The following is a 12,223-nucleotide window of genomic DNA, read 5'->3' on the forward strand; positions in this document are numbered from 1 at the left end:
CTGTGGATTAGCAAGATAAGGAAACTAGGAAAAATTATTTATGTCCCCAGTAAACCTTGAAAGGTCATGAAGGACCATCTCTCTGTTTCAGTCCAGCCTAAATCTAAACCACCCCTGAGAGATGAATGTTGGCCTAGCCACATTCATGCCACCTGCTCCTTATTAATCAAAAATGCCACTGGAGTCAAACGTGCCCTCTGGGACTCTGGAAGGCATTCTGCTCTATGACAACATATTTCCTTTGATCACAAAAATGAAACATATTTATTCAAGTTGCAATAGCAGATTATAAGTTCATGTGAACACTGAAAAATTGTCTCCAATATTCTTACATACCATAAAATAAATTTTATTTATGTGTAAAAGTTTTCCAGAGTTACTGAACTCTTGAATGTTACCATTTTTAGAAAGACTAAATGAATCTGGAGGTGATTATCACAATGATTAAACATACAGGCCATCCCCTGATTGAATATCCAGCTTAACCACTTGGCTGGGTAACCTTGTACAAGCTAATCATTCCCTCTTCATCAGAATTCCCTAGCCTATCAAGCCAGGGGCAAGGGGTTAAATTTCTATACCTTATGATGCTTTGATATCTTGACATCTTGCAGGCCATGAAGAGACTTTCCCTTCTGAGGCTAAGTAATGCCTAGAGATAGCCAACCATTTAGTTGTCAGCTTGCCTTTCATATACACACCAACCAATTCAAAGCCTATGTCTCCAACAAACTTCTTTATCTAATTCTCACATACCAAACCAAAATTTCCCCTATTCTAAATCATCCCTGGAACAGGTACCGAAAATTAGGGCACCTAATTCAGTCTACCACGAACTGAAAAATCTCAAAGTAGTCAATCCTAAATTTTCTTAACTCACCTACCCTACCACACTCATTCTTTCCCAGGAAAACCACAAGAAAGGCTCTGGAATGCACTCTCCTTGCTCCTCGGACTCCTGAATGACACTGTGGCCCTGCATGTCATGGCAAACCTTCTCCTCTGAATCTGTAATAAACTTCTTTCAATGGCATTGACCTCTCTGTGTTGTCACTCAGTCACCTCCACAAATTCAGTCCTAGTTACAATTGAAGCAGGGGGTTATCAGCAGTTCCCACCTCTAGGTCCTACGTGAGGATTAAGCCATTTAATGCACCGTGAAGCCCACAGGACAGTGCCTGGAGAATTGTAAGCCTCAGAGGGGAGCTAACCTCTGCCTGCTGTTACTGCATCTCACAGGATGGAGAGTCCAGAATCAATCCTCACTTCCACTGTCCTCATCCATATTCTTGTCATTTCTCACCTTATAGTCTCCCTTACTCCAACAGTCGTGTTTTAAGTATTCTTCTTCCTCTTCTTTGACTCCTCCTAGGAGCCTGTCACCAGGTAGAAAAAGAGCAAGAGCGTCTGTGTCAGCTTTATGTTACTCTAAATAAAGTACTCGGTACCCAGAAGGCACTCAATACTAAACTATTATTATTAGCACCATCATTGCCCATTATACTAATAGACTCTGCATTTCAAAACTACTACCTCAAACTGGTGTAGGCAAAAATAAAACTAAAAAAAAAATTAAAAAAACAGACCTCAGGGATGACTAAACTCCTAATGCCTTTAATATTCTCTCTCTCTCTCTCTCTCTCTCTCTCTCTCTCTCTCTCTCTCACTCTTTGGCCAGTTCTATTCTAATCATGGGAGGTCTTGAATGGCAGAGGCTCCCTGGGAATGTCTGGGGAACTCAGACTGGCTCAGGTTGGCTCAGGTGCCCAGCTCTGTCCAATCCTTACGGCCTGGGCATGGGATTTGAGGAAGGAGGTTAGCTCCTAATCATACCTGAATCCATAATGCTCCTGAGGAAGAGGGGGTGCTATTGCAAGCAGATAGAAGAGCTGCCAGTTACCACCACCATCTATGAAAGTATCTTTATAGACTTCAGCTCCTTTTGTTAAGTCATGCTTTCTTTATTCATCCATGCTCTTATTTCTTCATGCAGCAAATAATTAAATGTCTACCATGTGCCTTTCATTTCTATGATTCTATTCAAGGTGGAATCATAGAGATGGATAAAACATAGCCACCCAAGATTCTGAATTTTCTCTTACTCTTATAGCTAAAACAAATCCATTTACTTTTTTTAATGCCCAACTATCTGGCCTTACTTTCTGCTCTGGATTTAATGCTGTTATCTAAACTGGAAGTTGAAATTTAATCCTCATTGTGTGCATTAACAGGTGAAAATTTAATCCAATTATGATATTTGGAGGTGACACCCTTGTGAGGTGTCAAAGGTAAAATAATCCATAAGGGTGTGGCCCTAATCCAATGGGACTATAGCTTTATAAGAAGAGGGAGAAAGACCTCAGCTTTCTCCCTCTATCTTCCTATGTGATGTTCTATACCATCTCCGAACTCTGCAGAGAGTCCCCACTAGCAAGAAGATCTTCATCAGGGACAACTGTCTGATCTTGAACTCCCCCGCTTTCAGAATAAAATAAACCTTTATTCTTTATAAATCACACAGATTGTGCTATTAAGCTATAGCAACAGGAAATGGACCAAGAAAAGCAGTTGTTGCTTTCATAGAGGCCACTTTGTCAAGGAGACGGTGACTTCTGATAACCTTGGAACAGCTGCATCAGGTCCTGGGATGACATAATTCAGTGAATCCTTCTACAAATGACTGGGCAAGTGTTGGCATAATCTCATGCTGAATGAGTGTTTGGAATGTGGAGAAGAGCCACTTATCAAAACATGGAGCCCAACTCTAAGATACACAAACAGCTGCAGAATCACATGGAGCTTGAAAGAGAAGTTATGCGAGGGCCCAGGCTATGAAGGCAAGTGGAGGTCAACTCTTGGCCTCCTTTCCACACACCTGCCCCCAGTCCATCCTGGGGCAACTTTCTCCTCCCTTCTCAGGCTTCTCCCCACTATTTAGCAAATATTTCTTTTAGATTTAGAAATCTTCCCCCTAGCGCCAAGTCTTGCACTTGTTCCAAGAGAATACAGAGTCTCATGAGAAAGGGAATCTTGCAAACTAACACACTGAGTGTGGCCTGGGTACAGTTGAATGCATTGCACAAATACTGGGGAACAAGGCACAGGGAGGCAGAAAATAACTCTGCCCATGGGAGTTAAGTGACAATGAAAGATGGTTGGATACTCCCAAGAGTGGCTTTTGTGCCCCAAAATATTACTCAAAGGTTATTTCTGTTTCCAGAATTAATATTCATTTCATTTAGGTTACAAATTTTAAATTTTCCTTTAGTTTTTAATGCAATTTATGAATCTTATTATTTTATAAAATGAATAGTATGGCTCTAGCAAATTTCAGCAGTCCCTACTAAGGATATATTTACAACTTAATTAGATGATCATAAATAATTTAAACTTACTTATAAATATAAAGTATTTAATTCTCCTTTCAAGCACTGTAATTTAATAAGCAAAATCTTCCTGAGTGCTTAAAAAACCCCTACAAATATAATAAACTTATGAATGTAATATTCTTAAATTATGTTAAATGTATGTCATTTTTTAAATATTTTATTGATTTTATTTTTTTAAATATATGACAGCAGTGGAATGCATTATAATTCTTATTACACATATAGAGCACAATTTTTCATATCTCTGTATATAAAATATGTTCACTCCAATTCATGCCTTTATACATGTACTTTGTGGGTGGTTTAGGGCATTACAATTCTTAATACACATATATACCACAATTTTTCATATCTCTGTTTGTGTATAAAGTATGTTGACACTCAATTCAAGTCTTCATACATGTACTTTGTATAATGACATCCATCAATGTGTGTCATTTTAGAAAGACCTTGATGTAAACACTACAATGTAAAACAAACTAATGTGAGTTATTAGCACCACGCTCCAACCAGTTGAGCTAAACAGCCACAACTTACTGTGAGTTATTTAATAATATTAATAGACTTGTAAGGCTAATCTCTGACTCCAATGTGTCAATTTATTTAAACAATACAAATATAGTGGTCCTCCATATCTGTGGGATTAACCAATTGTGGATTAACCATTTGTGGAATTAACCAATTATAGATTGAATAGGCAGAATTAATATTATTAAAATGACCATACTACCAAAAGCACTATACAGATTTAATGCAATTCCAATCAAAATCCCAATGACATTCCTCATAGAAATAGAAATTCATGTGAAAAAATAAGAGACCCAGAATAGCTAAAGCAATCCTTAGCAGGAAGAGTGAAGCAGGTGGCATCACTATACCAGACCTTAAACTATACTACAGAGCAGTAGTAACCAAAACAGCATGGTATTGACACCAAAACAGAATGGTAGACCAATGGTACAGAACAGAGGATGCAGAGACTAATCTACAAAATTACAATTATCTTATATTAGACAAAGTTGCCAAAAACATACATTGGAGAAAAGATAGTAGCCTTTAAGATAAATGGTGCTGGGAAAACTGGAAATCCATATGCAGCAAAATGAAATTAAACCCCTATCTCTCACCATGCACAAAACTCAACTCAAAATGGATCAAGGACCCAGGAATAAAACCAGAGACCCTGAGTCTAGTTGAAGAAAAAGTAGGCCCTAATCTCCTTCCTGTGGGATTAGGCCCCAACTTCCTTAATAAGACTCCTTTGGCACAAGAATTAAAATCAAGAATCAATAAATGGGATGGACTCTAACTAAATAGTTTCTTCTCAGCAAAAGAAACAGTCTGTGAGGTGAATAGAGAGCCTACATCTTAGGAGCAAATCTTTACCCCTCACACATCAGAACACGAATCTCTAGGGTATATAAAGAACTCAAAATACTAAACAGCAAAACAACAATCAATAAATGGGCCAAGGACCTGAGCAGACACCTCTCAGAAGATGATATATAATCAATCAATAAATATATGAAAAAAAAGTTGATCATCGCTAGCAATCAAAAATATTCAGGAAAAATAATGTCATCTATACTGAACATGGACAGATTCTTTTGTTAGTATTCTCTAAGCAATACAACATAACAACTATTTACATAACTTTGCTTTATATTGAGCATCTAGAGATGATTGCAAGTCTGTGGGAGGATGTATGCAAATACTGCACCAAGGAAAAGACTTGAGCATAAGCAGATGTTAGTATCCACAGGGAACTACTCTCTACTGGAGACTGAAGAATGACTATACTTAAAACACCAAATGGGCACAATTTATTTCTCAACATTAATCCATAAATCCCAAAAAGTTGATGGGTTTGATCTCTTCAATATTTCTATATTTAATTCAAAGCTTCTCCCAGAGGCCAAAGGTGCTTACCCTCTAAAAAGAATAATTATGTTATTACAACAATTTTGGAGTTAACCAGCTTGTAAGGCTACCTAACATCCAGAGATAGAGACGGAGACAAGAGCTCAGAGGTTCCACAAATCCAGACCTATTGTTCTGTGATACCAACCACAAAAAAAAAAAAAAAAAAAAAAAAGATTCTATATTTGATAGAAAGGAATGTCCATGGAGCCCACAATTTTGTGCCTAGGTCTGATTCATCTCCATAACTAATTATTTTCATCATTCATGGATATCTATAACTGCCAATCAGGATACAACATTTCTTAATTAAATTTTGTGTTTGATATCCTAATCAGTTAAGGATATACCTTCCACAGTCAGATAGAAGATTCTGATAAGGCCTTATGCAGAAGGGCTTAGTGGGCCCTCCTCAGACCAACTGTCTAGTACCTGTGCCTTCTTACTTTCCACTCTGCTGCAAGATCCCACTTCGATAGGCCCAGAGGGAAAATGGAGCCAATTGTGCCATCTCTCTCTAATCCCACTTTTGGTGACATCCCACTGGTGGATTGGAATTAGCCAGGGTTGCAAAGTGGAACTAGGCAGATGACATAAACAAGGGCTTTCGGGGAACTAGTTGTTCAACACTTATATTGGTGGTTTCCCAGTGAGGCTTGCGATCTTCATGGTTAGGCTCTGGGTTCCAGGCCAATCACTTGCTTATTCTCTTCTTCCCATAAAACTTAATCTATGTTAATCAAAGTGTTGTAGAGTTCTGTACTTCTTTCTTTGGCGGGAAAAAACTAATATTAAATAAACCGAGTCACATTACGACATTAGTGGCAGGTATTGACAGGCAAGCTGAGAAAGTTTTTCCCAGAGGATTGTGGGGAAATAATTACAACATTTTTTAAAAATGTCACCCTTTATCTTTTCTAGTTGTTTTGACATTTAGCTTTCGCAGAGCTTTAACTAATGTCTTTTTGGTCATTACTCTTTTGATCATAATCTTAAAATCCAATGTGAAAACTTACTGCCTATGTTTTCAAGAATGTTCTGTGATCCCAACCACAAAAAAGATGGATTCTATATTGCATATAGAATATGAAAGTTTGATATTCTCCCTTGCTTCTCCCCTAGTGCAACTACTACTTGAGAACTGTATCATTTGGCCCTCACGTTATTTGGCTAGCCCAGTTAACATTTAAAGAACTTTTCAATCGTTAGAAGTTGGGACATTTCCCATGTAACCCAGATTCCTGGCTTCCCTTGACAACTGACAGGCCTGAAAACTCATGACCCACATTCTCAAATGGCCAGTGGTCAACAATTAGCTAAGGTTGAGAAGTGGTCGTTTCTCTCTAAATGGGCTTCAGTTGGCTTCAGTTCATACAGTGTCCACCCAGCCAATTTCTTTCACTTACATTCACTCCCTGGAATGAATCTGCAAAATAAATGTAATATTTCAGGTGGAATGGCAGGTCAATGGGCATGGTTCTGACCTAAGGGAGGCAGCACCTAGCAACAGTTGCTAGGATGATAAAATTACAGCCCTTTCTAGGACTTTTCACTCAAGCGTCCTAAATCACCCTCCCAGGCCACAGATAAGATCTGCAGCTACTCAGTGCTTTCTCTTTATACAGTTGGCACACTCTCTCTTCAGCAGAATTGCAGATGGCCTGGAGTGAAAGGGACTTGGGTAGTTAATCTGGTGGAGGATCCCCCCATTGCCTAAAATCCACACATCCTTGCCAGAGACTCCTAGGAGTCTCCAACCAGCTTAGACAGTCTCATTACCTCCCCCCAAGCAGCCATTCCAAACCTTGAGGCCATTATCCTAAATCAAACAGGAGCCTGACACTATATGATTATACCTGAAGTGTACAGCACTTTATCCTAGATGCCAAATGGCTGAGTAAAGGGATGTCCCTATGACTTATAAAACATTATTTATTTATGGGTGTGTCTGTGAGAGTGTTTCTAGAAGGATTAGTATTTAAATCACCAGACTAAGTAAAGAAGATCTGTCCTCACCTATGTAGTGGACACCATCCAATCAGTTGTGAGCATGGGTGGGGAGAAAAAGACACAAAAGGTGAATTCTTTCTCTTTTTCAACTTGAACAGGGGCATGCATCTTCTCCTGCCCTTCTACATCAGACCTCCTGGTTTTTCAGCCTTTGGATTCAAGGACTTATAACAGCAAGTCCACCATCTCCACCCCTCTTCCTCAGACTGAGAGTTACACCACCAGCTCCTCCAGTTCTGAGGCCTTTAGACTCTGAACAATGCTCCTGGCTCTCATGGTTCTCCAGGTTGCAAATGAGAGACACTGGGAATTCTTGGTCTGTACAATTGCATGAACCAATTCCCATAGCAAATCCTCTCCCATATCTGTATATATCTATTAGGTCTGTTTCTTTATACAGGCACATATCTCTTTTAATCCTCACATTAAGACTGACTTATTTACATTATTGTTTCTTAACAGATGAGGACATAGAGACTCAAAGAAGTTGTGTGCAGTAGCCAAGGTCACATAACTGGTAAAGAGTGGTAAAAAGTGATTTTTTTTCTGATTCAAATTTCAATACTTTTTTTCTTAAAACATCAGTCTAAGATCTATCACATGAAATAATTCAAGATATGTCTAGTTTCTTCTTTAAACGATTGTATTCGTCAGATTTTAGTCACTGCGACCCAAATACTCAACAACAACAACTCAGAGGAGGAAAGATCCCAAGAGGGGCCGGATTGTGGCTCAGCGGTGGAGCGCCCGCCTGGCACATGCAGGGCCCTGGGTTCAATCCTCAGCACCACATAAAAATAAATAAATAAAATAGAGGTGTTGTATCCAACTACAACTAAAAATAAATATTAAAAAAAAAAAAAAAGATCTCAAGAGGCTGGTCCCAAGAGTAGGATGAGAGACACTTGGTGCACAGCCACCCCAGCTCCCAGCTTCAGATCACCCTAAATGTGATGAGTATGTGGCTCATATGCACACCCACTGGAGTCCCATTTAAGCTATGGAGTAGGATCTGGCTTAGGAAAAAATTCTGCCACCTCCTGGGAACAGCATTTCGGATTCAAATTGATAAATTAATCAGCATTCTTTAAGCAGACCATTTAACAAATAGTAATAACAGTTGTGCCACCAGCTCTTTGTCACTGTGACAAATATCTGATAACAATAACTTAAAGGAAAGAAGAATTATTTGGGCTTGCAGTTTCAGAGGTCCCAGTCCATTGTCAGCTGGCTCCGATGCTCTGGGCCTGAGATGAGGCAGGACATCATGGCAGAAGGACGGGTGGTGGGATGCTGCTCAGCTCAGAGCAGGCAGGAAATCCAGGGGGAAAAAAGTGTCCAGAGATAAGATATATGTTTCCAGGGCATGCCCCCAGTAACCTACTTCCACCAACTAGCCTCCGCCCCTATTACCTCCAAATAATGCCAATTGTGGGGGTTAATCCACTGATAAGGCCAGAGCCCTCCAGATCCAAACACCTTCACAAAGGCCTCACCTCTGAACCTGGCTGCTCTGGGGACCAAGCTTTCAACACACAGACCTGTGAGGGGGCGTTTCAGATCCAAACCATAACATTTTATCGGGTACTTACCACTTGCAAGGCCCTATTATAAGCTTGCTATATATATTATCTCATTTAGCCCTTACAACTCTACGAAGCAAATATATCCCATTTTATAATGAGGACACTGGTGATCGCATAGGTTAATGGAGGCACTCAACGTCAAACTGTGGGAGAGGAGTCTGTATTCTCCCTCCAGCAACAAGACTTCAGCACCCTCCTCCCACATGCCTCGTTCTACAGCCTCTCACTTACTGACCCTCAGCACTAGAATCAAATGGAAGGAGATCTTGTCAAATGGTATTGGGGAACTGAGAAACACATTTCCTCAAATCCTAGTGGGTAATCACACACCAGAGAATTGGCAGATTCAGAGAGGAGCCAGGAATTAAATCTCAGTTGATGAACCTTATTCCATCTGTAAGAAATGTGCCATGAGTTTATTATTTGGGCAAACATCAGTGGGACAAATGGAGACCCAGAAGAAGAGATGCCAGTGGAAGTTATTACTTAAGTCATCACTAGAACATTCATTTCTTAGCAGACTGACCTTTACAGTGTGTGTGTGTGTGTGTGTGTGTGTGTGTGTACACACACACTATAAAGGACAATACTCCGATTTCAAGGAAAATTCTAATTCTGTAAGTCAGTCACCTGATGATTGTTTTTTAGTTCTTTTTATGCATTTGTTATTAATTGCTCTGAATAATGAGACCAAACCAGTATCTGCATATTTTCATTGTGAGAAAAATCTATGTAGAAAATGTCTGTGCCCTTTTTACAATGATGAAGACTTACTTGATAAAATGAGCATAAATATTAGCCTGCAATATCAATCCTACGCAATCACAATTAAACTATCCTATGTAAAAGGACTGTTTATTATGAAACCTTCACCTCCCAAAGTATTATCATGTTTACATTTCTTGGTGGAGCCGCACATTAAAAAGTATGACTCCCAAGTCTTCATTCTGTCAATAGAACATTCATGATAGATGTTGTTTTTTATTTTTCATTGTTGTTGTTGTTTACATGTCTTGGAGCATTTTGTGAGATTGTTTGTTCATCCCATAATACAGTTTTATGTGAAAGGTTAAAAACTATGTAGATTTTTTTTTTAATTATCAGTTATTTTGAAGGGGTAGAATGGCTTCTTGGTTGATAAGAGAATCTTTTCAAATAATTTTCAAATAAAAAATAGTATTCAGCCTGATATCAATAAAGTGAGCACGAGGTCTTGAGATAGAGGACAAATGTGGGTCTCAATCTGAGCCCCAGTTCTGACTCAATAAATGGCCTGAGGCTCACACTTGCTTAATCTCTAAGCTGCACTTTTTTGGCGGGAAAATGAAGATAAAAATGTCAACTTCAAAAGCTGTTTAAAGTCTGAAAGCTCCCAGCTCAACCTATAGCTGATCTCAAGAGACCCTTGCTGAATTTCCTCTTAGGTAGAAAACAGGAATATTCTGATGTCCTCGTCCTGTGCTGTCTGTGCTCTGGTCCTTCTTCCCTTGCTGCTGAGACCAGGCCTCATGTGTGAGAAGCTGATTCTTTCCCTGACTTTCATTTTCCACTGCTTACTTTAATTCTGCATGTTCAGGTCGGTACTTACTCCAAAGCAGTGAGTCCAATCCTCTCCTCAGACTGGCTGGCTGAAACGGAAAGTCCAAGCATGACTTCCTCTGAAAAACAAAACTCGGAAACTGGAAAAGAAAACACTGGAAGAATCTTAACTAGAACAGGGGATGGAAAACTTGTTTTCCAATTTTGGAAACCATTCTGTCATGGCGACTTTAAATTTAGAACTGATCTCAGCTGTGGGGCAGGGAGGACTGCAGAACTCTGGCCACGCAGACTCTGAGGAGCTGCCTGGGGAATAGGTATCATATGGATAGATTGCACTCTCATGGCAGTTACCTAGGAGGATGCCCTAGTTCTAGGGAGGCCCACAGTGAGGTCTTTAGAGATGATGAGCACCATGGCAGAAAACAAATATATCTATATATGAAAGCAAAATGGCAAATGCTCAATTTGGGGAACATGGGCAAGAGAAATAGGAGTGTTCTTTGTGTTCTTCTTGAAGGTGTCCTGTAGATTTCTTTAAAGGCTAAAAACGTCTTGGGACCATGTAAGCCCTGTTGGTAGGAATGCAAATTTTAAAAAAAAAAAGTAAATAATCAAACATAGAATTACATTTGATCTTCTCGGTATACACCAAAGGAACCAAAAGCAGGGACTAGAACAGATATTTGTAAGCCCTAGTTCTCAGCAGCACTGATCACAAAAGGCAAAAGTGGAAATAACACAAAAATCCACTGATGGATGAACAGATAAGCAAAATGTGAAATATCCATGCAATGGAGTATTATTCAGTCTAAAACATGAACTAAATTCTGACACATACTGTGACCTGAATGAACCCTGAGGATTTTGTAGTAAGTTAAATAAGCCCGTTACCAAAGGACATCTACTATATGACTCTTATATGAGCTTCCTAGAGAAGTCAAATTCACAGACAAAGTGGTTGTCAGGGGCTGGGGGACGGAGAATGGGAAGATGCTGTTCAGTCCCTATGGAGTTTCAGTTTTGCAAAATGAAAAATTCCGAAGACTAGTTGCACCACAATGTGAATGTCCTTCATGTTATGGAACTCTACACTTAAAAATGATCCGGATGCTAAATTCTATGCTGTGTTTTAACACGATTTAAAATCTTAAATATTTCAGCTGCTAGGTATTTCTTTATATATCTTCCTTGTCTTTTCAGAATATAAGTCTCTTGGAGGCAGAAATCACGTCTTAAATCTAGAGCATGATCCAAAGTCAGGGCTCAGAGACTGACCAGTACAGAGACCTTGCAAGAAAGAACTCTTGGAGTGAGTGAGTGAATAACTCCTGACCCCAAAAGGGTTGCCTTGCTTATTCTCTTATTAATTTACCCCACATCTATCACCTTGCTCTATAGAGAGTAAGTGCTTAGCAAACATTCATCTATGACAACAAGAACCCCAATGGTCTTTCATCTTTTCTCTGTCTCCTGGTGGCAGCTCATGGGGACTCATAAACACTGGCTGAAACACGGCCATTCTTCTCACCATCTAGGAATGCCTGCCAGATCACTTCCTGAGTATTTTGACTAGAATGCAGAGCTCTAATTTTTTCAGTCCACCATTTTGTTTTTCATTCTTTAAGTCAGGTAAGTGCTATGGTTCAGATATGCCCTCCAAATCATGTGTTGATCCCCAGGGCAACAGTTGTTAGAGGGGGAAAACTTTGAGAGGCCATTAGGAATCATGAATGAATCAATGCCATTGTCCTGAGATTGGGGTCACCAGGAATGAGG

Source organism: Callospermophilus lateralis, chromosome 12 (assembly GCF_048772815.1).
Source record: "Callospermophilus lateralis isolate mCalLat2 chromosome 12, mCalLat2.hap1, whole genome shotgun sequence".
Lineage (NCBI taxonomy): Eukaryota > Metazoa > Chordata > Mammalia > Rodentia > Sciuridae > Callospermophilus > Callospermophilus lateralis.